The 18,637-nt window shown below is 46.4% G+C and overlaps 1 long non-coding RNA gene across 2 annotated transcripts; it reads left to right on the top strand.

The window, feature by feature from the left end:
• The first annotated feature begins 6,549 nt into the window (after nt 1-6,549).
• Nucleotides 6,550-17,886, top strand: LOC122097546. Of its 2 annotated transcripts, none has more exons than XR_006145542.1 (3): nt 6,550-6,782; nt 17,456-17,604; nt 17,681-17,886. It is a non-coding gene; the product is annotated as an uncharacterized LOC122097546 (long non-coding RNA). The 2 variants fall into 2 exon arrangements; XR_006145543.1 differs by having other exon boundaries at nt 17,677-17,886.
• Nucleotides 17,887-18,637: the final 751 nt, after the last annotated feature.

The raw sequence follows: 18,637 nt of genomic DNA, 5'->3' as shown, positions 1-18,637 counted from the left end.
CAAAGAAGATGAGTAAATGAGGCCACACAAGTGAACAGTGGCACGTGATGGAAACCCAGGTCCTTCAGACCCTGCAAAGACTTTTTGCCACAAACCATTATGCTTATATCCGGTGCCCTGATGGGGGGGCAGAGCTGCCAGAACTGCTCACTGACTAGCAGAGCCATTCCCAGGGCAGGCGAGGCAGAGAGCCAAGGTACACACCGCAAGAAAAACAATCAACTCGATACAAACCTGATCCTTGCTCACTTCCTGTGAGGCCCACAGTTGGGTTACCTTAGGTCCCTCCCACAGGGGCCCCAAAATTTCACCCTGTACCAACTGAAGCAGTGATCTTACTCTGTTCCAAATGGGGAGGGAGGGGCAGCGGCGGGAGATGAGACCCCTCCCTGCCCCTAACCAAATATGTCAGGAAATGAAAAGCCAGATTCTCTGACACCAGGTTCAGAAAACGTTGATTCTTGAGCAACTGGTTTGCCAGGAGAGAGGTCTCACCATGGCCACCCAGTTCCAGTCCTGTTTTCTTTTCCAGGGCCTGTCAGGCAACTTTGGAATTGAAGGAACGAGACTTGCCAATAAACCCTGTCTAACAAAAGCTGGGCTGGCAGAAGTCCAGGCCCCCGGCAGACCCAGGCCAGTGGAAGGCTCTTCTCGCCTGCCTTGCCCTGACCCAGGGCCCCAATCCTGTGTGCCACGTTCCCTCATGTCTTGGAAGGCAGGATCCTCTGCTCTGGGGGTAACAACCACCATGCGTGGGTGTCAAGCACCATATGAGGTGCTTCAAGTGTTTCTTCTCTGTTCATCCTTGTCAGTATCCGGTGGACTTCAGAGTCCAGGGCAACCAGGAAGGATATGAGGGAGTACTGCCTGTGTTCAGAATCCCAGTTCTGCCTGCCACTAACAAGTCATGGGTTTTTTGCTTTGTTTTGGCTTTTTTGGTCAGTCATGGGGCTTGAACTCAGGGCCTGGGTGCTGTCCCTGAGCTCTATCGCTCAAAGCTATTGCTCTACCACTTGAGCCACAGCGCCGCTTCTGATTTTCTGGTGGTTCACTGGAGATGAGAGTCTCATAGTGTGTTTCCTATCTGGGCTAGCTTTGATCATGATCCTCAAATCTCGGCTAGGATTACAGGCGTGAGCCACTGGGCCCAGGCATAAATTACATTTAACATGGACATGTCATCTAACTTTGCTGTACCTCCATTTCCTCATCTAAAGAGCAACTACAATAATGTCTGATCCCTTGGGTTGGGAATGTGGCTTAGCACTAGAGTGTTTGCCTAACATGCATGAAGCCCTGGGTTCCATTCCTCAGTACCACATACACAGAAAAAGCCAGAAGTGGAGCTGTGGCTCAAGTAGCTAGCCTTGAGCAAAAGAAGCTCAGGGATAGTGCCTAGGCCCTCAGTTCAAGCCCCAGGACTAGAAAAAAAGAAAAAGAAAAAAAAAGTCTAATCCCTAGAGCTGAAGATGATCAGCTTTGATATTTTTTTGGTGTTTCAGATTTTTTCCCTGGTACTGGGGCTTTGAACTCAAGGCCCTGCCCTTGCTAAGGAGATGCTCTTTCACTAGGGCCATGAACTTAGCTCTTTTTTGTTTCAGGAATTTTTCAGGTAGGGTCTTGAGTTTTTGCCTGGGGACAGCCTCAGACAACAATCCCTCCCCCAATCCCCACCCCCCTTTGCATCTGGGATTACAGATATGTGCTCCCCTGCCTGGCTTATTGATTAAGATGGGAATCCTGATAATATTTATCTGGTCTGGTCCCAAAGTGTGATCCTCTGGATCTCTGCCTCGTAAATAGCTGGGATTATAGATGTGAGCTACTATACCTAGCCATATTAGCTATTACTATTTTACAGATGTGGCCACTGAGGCTTACATAGCTTAAGTCAATTGTCCAAGGCCACACAGTCAATAAAGGACAGAATGGATTGGAATCCAGGTATCATCTACCAGATCCTGAAGGCCCTAAACACAGTGACTGGACTCTCTCCTCTACCCCCGAGGCTGAAGTGTACTCAGAGAGTAGCTGGGCTGGTCAGAGGGTTACAACAGGAGTCAGGTTAAAACCCAAGTTCAGGGCTGGGAAGGTGGCTCAGTGGTGGAGTGCTTGCCTTGCATGCATGAGGCCCTTGGTTCGATTCCTCAGCATCACAAAAGCAGAAAAAAGCCAGAAGTGGTGCTGTGGCTCAAGTGGTAGAGTGCTAACCTTGGGCTGAAGAGCTGAGGGACAGTGCCCAGGCCCAGAAGTCAGGCCCCACGACTGATTAAAAAAAAAAATGTTCAGTGGGCTACAATGAGCATCACAGGCAGTACTGAAAGAGAGAACACTATCACAAAAGGGTGGCAGGAGTCTTAGGATGGGAGAAGGCCCAGAAAGGCTCCCCTGGCCCCTGGTGTGCCAAGAGGAGACACAACTTAAACATGGCACTAGCTGGTCTGAGCACTGCCTGTGTCTTTCTCCCTACCCCACGCTTAGCCACTGCCTAACATCCCGGTCTAAACAAAATAATTATAGCTCCCTAGAGACAGCTCTGCAAGGCCCAGATGGCCCAGCCATCTCCGTGCTAATGCTTTTATAAACAGCCAACTAGGTGCAGGTGGCTCACGCTTTTCATTCTGGCTAGTCAGGAGGCTGAGATCTGAGGATTGCAGTTCAAAGCCAGCCCGGGCAGGAAAGCCCAGCAGCCTCTTTCATAGCTTAGCATGCTCCTTTCCTAGACAACACTAAGTCCATTTAGAAAAGAGAGTAACTGATCGGCCTCCTCCCCCTTCACCCTGAGATGGCAGGCCTCTGGAGCAGTTACAACCATGTAAGGCCACACAATCCCCTTAGAGTGACCTGCAAGTCTGGGCAGCTTATCTGTCACTTGGGCAGCAGCCATGATGAAGCCCCTGGTCCGCACTCTCACACAGGGGTCTCTGCCTCCAATAGGTCACCTCAGACAATAGCCGGCCCTTCTTCTCTCTTGTGAGAAGGGGTCTTGCTGGTCCTTTATGGGCAATAAACCTTTCCTTTGTTGTTTGTGCCTGGATGTCTGCGTGGTTTTCTGGCAAATTCTAATAAAGCCTAATACCATGAGACTCTCCTCTCAAACTACTGGGGAAAGGTGAGAAATAGCACTGTGGCTCAAGTGGCAGAGCACAAGCCTTGAACACAAAGAAGCTCAAGGACTATGTATAGGCCCTGAGTTCAAGCCCCAAGACTGGCACCAAAAAAAAAACAGAATGTCTAAAATCAATCTAAAAAAAAAAACGTTAACCAGTTAACTGTTTTCAACCTGTCCCTGGTCTTTTCTGAATTGCATGATATCTCTTATCTCAGAAACCCTTAAATTCTCTGAGGTCCCATTCATAAATCCAAGGGTGGCTAGTGAGGGCTCCACCACCAACACCTACTTTCTGGGTCCTCACCTTCAGGTGTTGAGGAAAAGTTAGGCAGCTCATCCTCCCCGTCTCCACCCTCGCATGCTAATCCATGCCCAACATAATACAAGGTGGAACATTTTATCAGCCTCTGACACCTCAAGTTACGAGCCTGCATACAAATGAAGGCAGAAACGTAGAGTATACCTGGCTCCTGAAACATTTCCTCTTGGCATCAACCACTATTAACCCCACCACACTCTATGAGCAAGTACACACCCAGACACGACACACACACACTCAGAGCAACACCCTAAACTCTTGGGTGAGTGACACAAAAGACATTAAGGGCCGGATGTGCGGTGGCTCCTGCCTGGAATCCCAGATTCTCATGAACCCTGGGTGTGAAGATCGTGGCTCAAGGCCAGCCCAAGGTAAAAAGAACCAAGGGATGTCGTTCAAGTGGTAGAGCACTTGCCTAGCAAGTGTAAGTTCAAACCCCAGGGCTGAGAGAAAAAAGAAAAAGATAATCAGGACTCTATTATAATGGGTTAACCTTTATATGTTAGGGGTGCTCCTCAGACTTTTTTTTTTTTTTTTTTGGTTGGTCGCGGGGCTTGAACTCTGGGCCTGGGCGCTGTCCCTGCACCCTTCAGCTCAAGGTGAGCATGCTACCACTTGAGCCACAGCACCACTTCTGATTTTCTAGTGTTTTATTGGAGATAAGAGTCTCACAAACTTTCCTGACCTGGCTGGTTTTGAACCGTGATCCTCAGATCTCAGCTTCCTGAGTAGCTAGGATTGCAGTCCCTTGCCACTGGCACCCGGTTTCTGCAGACATTATTAACTAACCCCTAACATACCCCCATGAAGTTGATCAAAACACATTATATGCCAGGTGCAAGTGGCTCATCCTGTAAACTACTCCGGAGATTGAGACCTGACGATTGCAGTTCAGAGCCAGCCTTGGAAGCAAAGTGTGAGATTCCAATTAGTCACCAAAAAGCCAGAAATGGAGCAGTGGCTCAAGTGGTAGAGTACCATCATTGAGTGAAAATGCTCAGGGACCCAGACCCTGACTTCAAGCTCTAGGACTGGAATGTGCACATACACACATAAACACACACACACACACACACACATACACACACACACACACACACACACACACACACACACACACACTATGTGCATGTCTGAACACAATGAAACCCATTTGCTCAATTAGCATCCACCAATAAAATGTTTTAAAGACTACAATCCTAGCAGAGTGCTGGTGGCTCACACCTGTCATCCTAGCTACTCAGGAGGCTGAGGTCTGAGGATCACAGTTCAAAGCCAGCCCGGCAGGAAAGTCATGAGACTCTCCAATAAACCACCAGAAAACCGAAAGTGGTAATGTGGCTTAGTGGTAGAGTGCTCACCTTGAGCTGAAGGGTGCAGGGACAGTGCCCAGGCCCAGAGTTCAAGTCCTGCGACCAACCAAAAAACAGACTACAATCCCCCACAGTACAGGAATGATGGGGGCCACAGTATGCACGTGATCTCTCTGAGCCCTGATGTTCCATTGACCTCTCTGGGGAAAGGAAAAACATGAAGCATCATGGTGGCTGTGTGAAAAGAACTTCCTGCTATGTGTGTCAGGAAACCACAGGACAGAACTAGCCAGGAAATTTACCACTGGATGTGATATTGAGGGCTAGGCTGCAGAGTAGCTGGAAGAGTCCATGTCAATGCCAAAGCGAGAGAGTCTGGACACTCATGGGGATGCTCCTTCCCAGGGCCAGTGGGAACCCCTGGCTCCAGAGACTGCTTCAGCCCCCTGAAACTGAGATATTTGATAAAAGATATGAACACAACTTGTACTTTGGGGGAGGAGGTAAACATGTGTGACAAAAGAGAAAAAAGAAGCCCAGGGGCTGGGAAGGTGGCTCAGTGGTAGAGTACTTGCCTCCCCATGCATGAGGCCCTGGGTTCGATTCCTCAGCACCACATAAACAGAAAAAGCCTGAAGTAGCACTGTGGCTCAAATGGTAGAGCACTAGCCTTGAGCTGAAGACCTGAGGGGACAGCGCCCAGGCCTAGAGTTCAAGCCCCACGACCAACAGAAAAAAAGAAAAAAGAAAAGTCCAGTTCTGGTGGCTCACGCCTGTCATCCTAGCTACTCAGGAGGCTGAGATCTGAGAACTGTGGTTCAAAGCCAGCCCGGGCAGGAAAGTCCTTGAGACTCTTATCTCCCATTAACTGCTCAAAAAAGCTGGAAGTAATGCTGTGACTCAAGCGGTAGAGCACTACTCTTGTGTAAAAGGAGCTCAGGGACAGTGTCCAGGCAGAGTTCAAGCCCCAGGACTGGCAAAAAAAGAAGAAAAAAAAATCAGCTCCACAGCACCTATCCCTGCAACAAACCAAAAAATTAGAATTTGAGAGCAAGTAGGAGCATGACACCAGCTCAAATCCAAAACTTTTCAGACAAGAAGACTCGAGTCGGGTGTGGACAAGTGGCTTTGTCATGGTGACAAATGAAGATGGAAGCACCAAGGCTCCCCTCACTTCTGGATCTCCCCGAAAGTCAACTGTAAAACTCCTTGGGGCTGGGAATGTGGTAGAGTGCTTGCTTCGCATTCAGGAAGCCCTGGGTTCGATTCCTCAGTACCACATACACAGAAAAAGCCAGAAGTGGCACTGTGGCTCAAGTGGTACAGTGCTAGCCTTGAGCAAAAGAAGCTCAGGGACAGTGTCCAGGCCCTGAGTTCAAGCCCCAGGCCTGGCAAAACAAACAAACAAACGAACAAAAAACCTGCATCCTCATCTAAGTTAGGGAACAAAACAAGATCCTCCACTTACACTACTGGTAGATGAGGTGGCTCCTATCCAAGCCTGGCTCTGGGCCTCCAGGTTTCAGGAAGACCAGAGCACACACGCACGCACGCACGCACGCACGCACGCACGCACGCACGCAGGACAGCATCTCCACCAGCTAAGTGTCACCTGGAGGCCCAGGGAAGCTGAGTGACTTGGAAGGAATTACGGCTGACTGCCCCTGTCCCCTCCCCAGAGCTCACTGTCCCCAAACTTCCCTCCCCCCCCCCCCCTTGAAGACAGAGACAGAAATGAAAGCCCTTGCTGAGGGGAAATGGGTGGGGACCCGCAGCACCTGAAGCATGGAAGGAAAAGAGTCAGAGGTGGAGGGCTTGCTTCACAAAGGCCTACAGGTGATCATCTACTCTTGGACCTCCCCACTTGGGGGCCCCCTACCACAGCCCCAGAGAGAGGAAGATCTTAGGCCATACTGCTGGCTTACAGAGAGGGGAGCAGGACCCTCAAATGTGGAAGCTACAAGCAATAATGGATGCCCCTGCCTTCCAGAAGAGCAGGCCTCCAACACCAGGGTTTCAGATATTCTGCTAGTCTAAGGTAAGACTTACGGATTTCAATTTTTAAAAATATATTTTGGCTCAATACTAGGGTCAGTACTGGTTGAGCCATACCCAAGATTTTACTTTTTATTTACTTAATTTTTAGCAGTCCTGGGGCTTGAACTCAGGGTATGAACACTGTCCCTGAGCTTTTGTGCTCAAGCCTAGCTAGCACTCTACCATTGAGTCATAGCTCAAATTCTGGCTTTTTGTTTCCTTGGTTGTTGACTGAAGATAAGAATCTCAGGGACTTTCCTGCCTGGGTTGGCTTGGAACCGTGATCCTCAAGTCTCAGCCTTTTGAGTAGCTACAATGTCAGGCGTGAACCACTGGTGCCTGGCTAGGCCAAGTAATTCTTTTTTTTTTTTTTAATTCTTTATTGTGATTAAGCGATTACATAATTTCCCAAATTTCACAGTATTGTGGGATAGTAATGCTTAGTTAAAGTCACAAACACATTCTAACTTTCATTGGGCAAATTGTCTATCATGGTCTATAATATTTATGAGTTCTATAAGCTTTTCAGTAGTTATTTCTTCCACATTGGGTGGTATGTACATTTTTTTTGTTTTGCATAGCATCAGCTGTTCCCTCTTTCCCACTTGTTCCCTCACTCCCATCGCTGCCATTGAGTTGCTTAGTTCATTTTGGTCAATGTCCAGTGCAACTGATGGGTCCCACTGTTGTATGTTTTCCCCTGATTCCCTCTAGTTCTGTGCGGTCCTCCTGGCTTCCCTCCAGTGTGCACATATATACCATATATGTGATCAGCAGCATGGGGTTATTTAGTAGTGATTCGACCAGATGAGTGGAGGTCCTTTGTTTCTTAAATCTTGTTAATTTTGTCATATCACCTTACATTTTGGAGTTAACATCCATTTATCAGGGAGACCATGTGCCATTTTTGTCTTTGCTCTTGGCTTACCTCACTCAACATGATCTAGCTCCATCCATTTCCCTGCAAATGCCATTATTTTGTCCTTTCTAATGGCTGCATAATATTCCATTGTGTATAGATACCACAATTTTTGGATCCATTCATCTGTGGTGGGGCATCTGGGTTGTTTCCATATCCTGGCTATTGTGAACAGTGCTGCAATAAACATGGAGGTGCATGTGTCCTTGTGTACTGGTTCCTGTTGTTCAGGACAGATGTCTAGAAGTGGTATGACTGAGTCATAAGGGAGGTCTATATTTAGCTTTCTGAGGACCCTCCAGACTGCTTTCCAAAGTGGTTGTATAAGTGTACATTCCCACCAGCAGTGTAATAGGGTTCCTCTTTCTCCTCATCCCCTCTAGCATTTGTCGTTGGCTGACTTTAGGATGTGGGCCATTCTGACTGGGGTCAGATAGTATCTCAGGGTTGTTTTTATTTGCAGTTCCTTCACAACCAGGGATGGTGAACATTTCCTTGTGTGTTTCTTTGCCTTTTTTTTTTTTGGTCCGGTTGTGGGGCCTGAACTCTGAACTCTGGAAACTGTCCCTCAGCTCTTCAGCTCAAGGCTAGTGCTTTACCACTTGAGTCACAGAGCCACTTCTGGCTTTTTTCTTTTTGCTTATGTGGTGCTGAGGAATCAAACCCAGGGCCTCAGGCATGCAAGGTAAGCACTCTACCACTGAGCCACCTTCCCAGCCCCTCTTTGCCATTTTTATCTCTTCTTCTGAGAAGTCTCTCTTTTGTTCCCTTGCCCATTTAGTAACTGGCTTGTTAGGTTTGGAAGGGATTAGTTTCTTGAGTTCCCTGTATATACTGGATATTAACCCCTTGTCTGATATATTGCTGGTAAATATTTTCCCCAGTTAGTTAGTTGTCTTTCTAGCTTGGTTGCTATAGTTTTAGCTGTGCAGTAACTTTTTATTTTAAGGTAGTCCCATTGGTCAAGTCTCTCTCCAATTTGTTGAGACCCTGGGACTCGGTTCAGGAAGTTCCTGCCTGTTAGGCCAAGAAATTCTAAGCTGTCTGATGCCTTCCCAAGAGTGTACACCTGGCAGCCAATATGTAGCTTCTTCCTTTTACAGTGTGTTCTCCTTTCCCCTCAGTCTCCTTCCTCCCCTTCTAACAGAGAAGGGCACAAAACTTTACATTTGTGCTGTGTTTTTTTCCTTGTTTGTGATGAATGTTAGAAATTGTTGTTTTTGTTTGGTATTTTGTCAGTCCTGGGTCTTGAACTAGGGGCCTGGGCACTGTTTCTGAACTTTTTTGCTCAAGGCTAGCACTCTACCACTTTATGCCACACAGCTCCACTTCCGGTTTTCTGGTGGTTCATTGGAGATAAGAGTCTCACGGACTTTCCTGCCCAGGCTGGCTTTGAACCTGGAGCCTCAGATCTCAGCCTCCTGAGTAGCTAGGATTACCGACCACCAGTGCCTGATGAATGTTAGAATTTTTTTATAGAAGGTGTTTTGATCTGCCTGCTCTTCCTTGTTATGTTCCCCTCCCCCCTAAAAGAAGAAAAAATGCTCTTCCTTTTCTTTTCCCCTGTCTACATCTCCTCATCAATTCACTACCTCCATTTTCCAAGACTTCCTGGTAAATTAGCATGTGACACCCACTCCCTCTAGGGTTAAGAATACGTGGCAATATATCTGAAAAGTCTAAATCTGGGAGAAAATGTTTAACTAGAAGAGCACACAACCAGCCTGGCACCAGCGCTTATGCCTATAATCCTTGCTACTCAGGAGGCTGAGCTCTGAGGATGGCAGTTCAAAGCCAGCCAGGGCTGGAAAATACATGAGAGCCTTATTTCCAATAAACTACCAAAAAAAAGCTGGAAGTGGAGCTCTGGTTCAAGTGTCAGGGACAGTGCCCACATCCTGAGTTCAGTTCCCAGACCCTCTGGGCTCTCTTTTCCTCCCTGGCCCCTACCACCCCAGGCTTGCTGGAGCTTTGGCAAAGCTCTTCCTAATGCCAGGTAGTTGTTCTGCCTCAATGGTCCACAGGTGTCTAACATACCTCAAACCCAGTCTGACATCTCAGCCTCTCACCTAACCCTCATGCTTTTTTTTTTTTTTTTTTTGTCGGTCGTGGGGCTTGAACTCTGGGCCTGGGTGCTGTCCCTCAGCTCTTCAGCTCAAGGCGAGCGCTCTACCACTTGAGCTACAGCGCCACTTCCAGTTTTCTGGTGGTTTATTGGAGATAAGAGTCTCACGGTCTCTCCTGCCCGGGCTGGCTTTGAACCGCGATCCTCAGATCTCAGCCTCCTGAGTAGCTAGGATTACAGGTGTGAGCCACCAGCGCCCGGCTAACCCTCATGCTTATCCTAGGACTAAAGACATCTAATTAAGCCCAGAACCCCAGATACAGCTCAGAGCCCCCTTTGAGGTCCTCCTCCTCCTCCTCCCCCTCCTCCTACTCCTCCTCTACCCCTTCCTCCTCCTCCTTGTCTCAGGCAAGTGCCTGGCTCTGGCTCTTTTCCCCCTGCTCTCTGCACCCTCTCGTCGCCCAGCTTAGATGTGAGTCTTTCAAATATGTTTTCCCAACAAATTAGCTTGGAATATGTGTCCTGAAAGACAGTTCTGACCAGCCACATTCCACTTAAGTCCCTTAGTGTCCCCAGCACCTACCCACCCACAACTACACGTACTCACACGCACACACAAGTCCAAACATCCAAACTCCGAAAGCTGGGAGTCAAGGGTTTCACAATCTAGTGTACACTCTACCCTTCCTGCTACCAAAGAGGCCCAGGAAAAGACCTCACCAATGTCAGGTGCCTGTGACTCAAGCCTGGGAGGCTGAGATCGAAGAATCAATGTTCAAAGCTAGTCTGTGAGACTTTCTTCTTTTGTTTTTTGTTTTTATGAGTCATCGGGCTTGAACTCAGGGCCTAGGCACTGTCCCTGGGATTTTTTTTTTTTTTTTGGGGGGGGGTGTCAGTTGTAGGGCTTAAACCCGATGCCTGGGCACTGTCCCTGAGCCTCTTTGTGTTCAAGGGAAGCGCTCTACCACTTCAGCCACAGCATCACCTCTAGCTTTTTGAGTGGTTAATTGGAGATAAGAGTCTCCTGAGGACTTTTCTGCCCAGGCTGGCTTCCAACTGCAATTCTCAGATCTCAACCTTCTGAGTAACTACGATTACAGGCATGAGCCACCAGCCCCTGGCTCTGTGAGATCCTTGTTTCCAATAAACCACAAAAAGTCAGATGTGGAGCTGTGGCTTAAGTAGAGCATTAGCTGTGAGCACAAAAGCTCAAGGACAGCACCCAGGCCCTGAGTTCAAGCCCCAGGAATGGCAAATAAATTTGAAGGAAGAAAGGAAAGAGCAAGCGAGAGAGAGAGAGAGAGAGAGAGAGAGAGAGAGAGAGAGAGAGAGAGAGGAAGAAAGAAAGAGAAAGAAAGAAAGAAAAAGAAAGACCTAGCCAAAAATTTCCACCCGTTCCACTTGCCTAAAAGGCCATACATATAGCCAAGAGCTCATTGTCAAAAGAGGACAGGATACCCCGCATGAATGACATGTGAGGTGCGTGCTGGGGCCCAGAAGGGATGATAGGGACTTCGCTGAAGAAGTAGCCGAGGAAAGGACGGCCTCAGCATTGGAGCCATAGAGCGTGGGTTCACTTTAGTCTCATCTCATTTGGCAGAAGGCACAGGAAAGGTCTTAGAGAGACAAACCCACTCACAGGTCAGACCCAGATCCTGGCCTACAACTCCGTTTTTTTCTTTTTCTGCTAACAAACCTAGAGGACTCTCCTGTGAGCATCCGTCAATCTAGGATTCCCTCAAGCTTCCCCTTTGGCCCTCCTCAAGACACCCTCCCCGCCCCACCAGTTGTAGACTTCAAGCTGACCTGGAAAAAAAATAAAACAGGAAGACGTGAGCTTTGGCACCTGTTCAGGTTGGAGCTCCAGAGACCAAACACAAGGCCTTTTGACTATAGAGAAAAAAAAAAAAAAAAGACCCATTGTTTCAGTGGGTGGAACCAAACCATAATAGGAGTTAGGAAAAACAGTTTCTTGGTCCCAGAGATGAGAACTTGACCCTAAAATATCAAGTTGGCTAGGGGAAGGCAAGAAAGGAATATGTACTTTGTGAAAAATAGAGGTAATTACAAATAGTTCTTACTTTCCTCTAAGTCTTGGCTTTGTTTTTTCCTCACCGTGCTCAGCAGGGCCTTCTAAGACTTCTAAGAGCTGGTGGCTTAGGTGCGGCTTCCTGGAGCATAGAGAAATGGAGAAGAGATAGAATTTGTTTCCATTAGGAGGCTATTAGAAAAAAGAACCACTCTATCTTGTCCATAATTGCTGGGGGGATGGAGGAGAAAACCAACTCAATGTTTTGTTTTGTTTTGTTTTTAATAGGTAAATGGTTTTAATTTTTTTTCCAACTCAATGTTTTATGCCAACCCAACAAGAAAATAAACCTTTCAGGACAATGCGACAACCTGTCTTAGGGACCAAGGCTGCGTGACTTAGTAATACACAGAAATGGCTGAGCCTTAAATGGTAATTTCACTAGTACTTTCTCCCCTGTCAATACATCTGGAAAACACTTGATTTTGATTCTACGTTGCCAGGATGTTCATCTCATAAAATGTTGTTGACCAGCTAGGCTAGCCATAACCCTAGCCACCTACTTGTAAGCCCAGCTGCTCAGGAGGCTATAGGTAAGAGGACTACAGTGTGAGACACTGTGATTTTACCTGAAAAATGAAACAAAGAGGGCAGAGGGAATTATGGTTCAAATAGTGCCAGTCTCTGAGTTTTAACCCTGGTACCAAAAAAAAAAGTAAAACAAACCAACCAACCAACCAACCATAGTTGAAGCATGGTGCCAGTGGCTCACATTGTAATCCCAGCTACTCAGGGGGCTGAGATCTGAGAATCATAGTTCAAAGCCAGCCTGGACAGGAAAGTCTACAAGACTCTTATTCCTAATAAGTTATGAACCAACAGGGAAGTGGAGATGTGGTTCAAGTGGTAGAGCTCTAGCTTTGAGCAAACAAAGCTCAGGGACAGTGCCCAGGCCCTGGGTTGAAGCCCCAAGACTAACACACACACACACACACACACACACACACACACACACACACAACACATGTGCCAGGTGCTTCATGCCTGTTATCCTAGCTACTCAGGAGGCTGAGATCTGAAGATCATGGTTCAAATCCAGCCCTAATAGCAAAGTACGTGAGACTGTTATCACCAATGAACCACCAGAAAACCACAAGTAGAGCTATGGCTCAAAGTGGTAGAGTGCTGGCCTTGAGCTGAAGAGCTCTGGGACAGTGTCCAGGCCCAGAGTTCAAGCCCCAAGATAAAAAAAAGAAAAAAGCAAATTGAGATAATGAAAGGCACTGAATATAGTTCACCTGGGAGTGAAAATCCTTTCAGGCCTGCCCTCTCACCACCAGTTTTCTTGCTTCCTTGTCCATTTTCTTCCTTATTTCCCGCTACTTACTCAGTCTAAGCTGCCATTTAGAAAAGAAAGCCATGCTGCCCAGTCGCTTGCGATTCTGCTGGAATATTCTTGTGATGGAAGGGTCTGCTCTCTACTCAAGGCACGCATTGTATTTATATGGTTTTAAAACGAACTGCTTTTTATGTCCAAATAAAACTTATACATGCTTCCTCTTATCCATACCAGCTCCAATTCTATTCTGGCACATTTCCTTGATGGATTTTTTTTCGTTTCATCTTTGTCTTTATTATAAAGATAGTACATGAGGCAATATGGATCACTTGGGCCACAATAAGGAATTCTCTTTTTTGTTGTTGTTCATGAGACTTGAACTCAAGGCCTGGATGTTGTCTCTAAGCTCTGTTGCTCAAGGCTAACGCTCTACCACTTTGGGCCACAGAACTCCTTCTGATTTTCTGGTGAGTAATGGGTGATAAGAGTCTCACAGATTTTTCCTGCCCACGATCCTCGTGATCTCTGAGATTATGGGATGTGCCTCACTTGTGCCTTCTGAGATACTCAGATCTCAGCCTCCTGAGTAGCTAGGATTACAGGTGTGAGCCACTGGTACTAGGCTTAAGGAATTCCATTTAGCAAAGTAAATGTTATTTGTGAAAACATTTCCCTCAAGCCTGTTTCTAGGCTTCGTCTTTGGCAAAACCATCGCATTCTAGAACACATTCCTGGACCTCTAGGAGATAATTACGAGGACAGCAGCCCTGCAGTTGAGTAAGGAGTTTTCCAGAATGCAATGGGTGAGCTAGGGCTTCCCAAACTTTCCATCCTGCCAGAATGTCAGCTGCAAAAGACTTTGCCATCTTAGATGACTGGGCAGTGCCTTTGCCATGGTGACAAGAGTTCACATTTATTCAGCACTCACTTTGTGCTAATTACTATCATAGGAATTTTATATGCAGCTACAGTACACACACACACACACACACACACACACACACACACACACAAATTTGTCAGTGTTATCTTCCTCATTTTTTACAAATTAAAAAATCTGGGGCAACCAGGCGCTGATGGCTCATGCCTGTAATCTTAGCTACTCAGGAGGCTAAGATCTGAGGATCCCTGAACAAAGCCAGCTTGGGCAGAAAGGTCTATGAGACTCCTACCTTCAATGAAACACACAGACACAGACACAGACACACACACACACACACACACACACGCGCGCGCGACAGAAGTGGTAGAGCACTAGCCTTGAGCACAAAAGCTCAGGGACAGCATTAGGACCCTGAGTTCAAGCCCCAGGACTGGTACCAAGGAGGGGGGGAAACTGAGGCAGAGAAATTAAGCAATGTTTCCGACATGATACAAGTCCATAATTTAACCTCACCCCTCTACTCAATCTGGGTAGTGGATGTCATAAGACTTCTGAGATCTCCTGAATAAAATCCACCTTCCAGAGAGATTCTCAGCCCCTCTACTTTTAGATTTGGCAGTCAGTATTTTGTTTTGTGTCTCGGCCTTCACGAATGCACCTGTCCCCGGATACCACCTCTACAATGCCACAGCCCTTCATAAAAACCTTGGTTATACAAACCTCAACCCCTTTCGGGAAAAGGCAGGGCTGGGTTCCCAGTCCTCATAAAAGAGTCATTTTTGACTCTTGTCAACTATTTGCACAGACATCCTCGAGCGAAAGAAAGGTGCACCAAGGAAAGAAAGTCCAATAAGGAAGTCGAAAGTGGGAGAGTCTTTGGAACAGTCACAAAAGGGAGGAGATGGCACATCCAGAAACAGCAATAAAACATGCCCAGGGCTTGTGGCCTTTGAACAGTGGCGGCTCCACCTGTCTCTTTCTGTGCCCATTGGCATCTGACTTCCTTCTTGGCTAACCGCCTCTCCTGGCCTCACTTTCCCATATCAGGAGTAGAGGCCTAGGAGCTGGGACCAACCTGATGCTGAGCTGGAGGGCAGAGGAAGTGGGAGGAAGGGGAGGCTGGAGGAGGGCTCAGCGTGACTCACCTATGTGCACACACACACACACTACATCCCTGGGCAGGGAATGGATTAGTGAGGGCTGCGCTGCGGGATGGGTGGTTTCAAGATCTGCACTTCCTTCTCGGTGCCCAGATGGAGAGCTCAGTGGGTGGGGCGTGGGAAGTTGTCACAGGCCTCTCCCACTGAGAAACCCACTGCCTCTCCCTTCTGGGTACTGTAACCCCTCTGTTGGGTTGCATTCCTTCGTGTGAGGTCACTTGTTTTTCTGAATTGTGGGTTACAAAGGGGGAAAAAAATCTCAACTGGATTCTTTAAAATCTTAAACATTCCATTCAGTTCAAGAGTCGGCCCCAAAAATGTAAGGCTTACAAGAAAGACAGCTTTGATAAGCCTCTGTGTGCCACCCACAATACATTTGGGGATCACTGAGTTACAAACCAAAGAGGAGGAATCTACTATGACCGTCATGTGTGAAGCACACCACCCCGCCTTGGAGGTACCTACTATAATCTTAATCTTGGTTTTCCGAGAAGCCTATTAACTTGTCCCTGAGAAAGAGGGAGGCTCATACCTATAACCCTAGCTACTCAGGACCTGATATCTGAGGATTCTGGTTCAAAGTTAACCCAGGTAGACTGCTATGAGACTCTTATCTCCAATTAACCACCTGTGGCTTAAGTAATAAAGCTCTATACTTGAAAAAAAGAAGCTCAGGGACAGTGCCAACGCCCTGAGTTCAAGACCCAGGACTGACAAAAAAACAAAACAACCCTTTTTTAGAAAGGAAACTGGGTCGGTTGCTGGTAGCTTATGCCTGTCATCCTAGCTACTCAGGAGGCTGAGATTTGAGGATCATGGTTCACAAACAGCCTGGGAAGGTCTGTGAGACTCTTATCTCTGATGAGCCACCAGAAAACCACAAGTAGAGCTATGGCTCAAAATGGTAGAGCGCTGGCCTTGAGCAAAAGAGCTCAGAGACAGGCCCCAGGCCCCATGATTTAAAAAAGTATATGGCAAGCTCTGAGTACACTTTCAGAAAGATTACTCTAATAGGCAAGAAAACATAAGTGCTTCTTAATTTAGCATCCCATTAGGATTGTCTAGAAGCTTGCTTGCTCTTTTTAATGGTGCCAGTACTAGGGCATGAACTTGGGGCCTAGTACTCTCACTCAGCTTTTCACTTACGGCTGGAAAGCTACCACTTGAGCCATGCCTCTATGTCCAGCTTTCTCCTAGTTCAAAAAATCTTGAATCTATTTGCCCAGGAAGATGGAGGAGAAATCCTACTGTGTAGTTAGGATTATAAGTGTGAACCACTAGTGCCTGCTCTGCTTTTTGTTTTTTAAAATTTATTTGTATTAATATTATATTAATTATTGTTATATAATCACATCATATATTACATTACAGTATATATTATCATGTTAATTTATATTATTATATTAGTTTGAAATAATTTCAGGCTCTCAAAAATGTTTCCACAATAGTCAAAAAATTTATATTATTATATTAGTTTGAAATAATTTCAGGCTCTCAAAAATGTTTCCACAATAGTCAAAAACTCTATATACTTCTCACTCAACATTCTCAAACACTAACATCTTAGCAATCCACAGCATAATCATCCAAGCCTGAATTCCAACACACACAAATTACAGTCTGTTTTTGTTATCATTGGTGGTGATGTTTGTTTTTGCCTCTAAGGTTTTTTTGTTTGTTTTTTAGGAGAGCAAAGGCGGGGTGCAGAAAGTGGGGGAGAAAAGGTGAACAAATGCAGTCATGCTATTCAGCATACATTATGTGGAAAATGAACTATGCAACTTGTGGACAGGAGTGGGAGAGGTAAACTGGGAGGAGGCGAAGGAAAGAGTGACATTGTCCAAAAGAGAAATACACTCTTTACCTTTACAATACCTTTATGCTAAAAATAAAAATTAAAAAAAAACCTTTATACTAACAATAAAATTATATATATATATATATTTGTTTGTTTAAATTAGAAGCCGGGCACCAGTAGCTCATGCCTATAATCTTAACTACTCAGGAGGCTGAGATCTGAGGATCACAATTTGAAACCAGCCGCTGAAGGAAAGCCCATGAAACTCTTATCTCCAATTAACCACCAGAAAACCAGAAGTGGCTCTGTGCCCCAAAGTGGTACAGCATTAGCCTTGAGTGAAAAAGCTCAGAGACAAGGGTGGCCCTGAGTTTGAGCCCCATGACCAACATAAGAAAAACAAATAGAGTCCTAGAAATCACGAAGAAGACGGGAAGACATGAAGTAAATGACTAACATTGCTGGTCTATTTCCCATCCAGACCTCAAAGAAATCTTCACTGCAGTGGAAGCAGGCACCATGCCACCTTACCATGATGAGCCTGACATGAGAATTAGAAATCTTGATGTAAACATATGGCCACACTTGGCTAGGATTGAATGAACCAAGCCACACAACCCCAAGTCAGAGGTAAGTGATCTGCTGTAAACAAAATCTGGTTTGTTTGGTTGGTCGGTCTTTTATCTTTAATCTCTTCTCAAGCTAGATGGTGAGAATGCTGTGGTAAATTCATGAAATAGGACTGTGTGCACATCTGTCACCGCACGGTTGCAGCAAGGAAATACTCGACTCAACTTCCTAACGGTGTTATCGTGGAGTAACCTCAAAGCCATTTCATCAGCACCAGTGGCTCACGCCTGTCATCCTTGCTACTCAAGAGGCTGAGATTGGAAGATCACCATTCAAAGCCAGCCTGGGCAGGAAAGTCCATGAAGATCACTCTCCAATGAACCATCAAAAAGCTAAAAGTGGAGCTATGGCTCAAGTGGTAGAGGGCTAGCCTTGAGGGGAAAAAAAAAGAAAAACAAAAAGCACCCCAAAAGCTCAGGGACAGCACCTAGGCCCTGAGTTCAAGCCCCAGAACTGAGTATGTTCCACTCAAGAGTGTGCAGCATTGGCATTTCCACAGAGGAGGGAGGAGGGCCGAACCCAGGGAACAGGAAGGCAGTGATGGCCTCTTCAGAAAGAAATGTTTAAGGAGAGGAAATTAGGTAAGCTTACAAAAGTCTGTTAAATGAAGTAAGTCAGGATCAAAGAGACAAAGAATGCACTTTTTTCTCATGTGGAAATTTGATCTACTTTCTCAATAGATACATGCAACTCTACAGGGGCATATGCGTACACACACGAATGTATGAACTGAGGGATGGTATATGCAGGGGACCATTCCAGTGGTGTACTTCCTTTGAACAGCTAACTTACAGTCTCACAAAACCAACATCAGGAAGCTGGTACTTGAAGTATCGGGAAGGGCTGGGAGAGGCTGAGGGGGAGGGAGGTACAAGAAGGAAGAGAGGCCAGGTGGGAGAATGCAGTTATAATATTCAAGGCATAGATGTAAAACTGGAACTAGGGAAATGGAGGGGAAGGGTGGGTTAGGAGACACGGAGGTGAACGATGAAAGGGGTGATCAAGACGTGTGGTCCTCATAAACTGACAGGTT

This window comes from Dipodomys spectabilis, unplaced genomic scaffold, assembly GCF_019054845.1.
Source record: "Dipodomys spectabilis isolate Male_0828 unplaced genomic scaffold, ASM1905484v1 ptg000422l, whole genome shotgun sequence".
Lineage (NCBI taxonomy): Eukaryota > Metazoa > Chordata > Mammalia > Rodentia > Heteromyidae > Dipodomys > Dipodomys spectabilis.
This window is presented reverse-complemented; position numbering and strand designations above follow the sequence as displayed.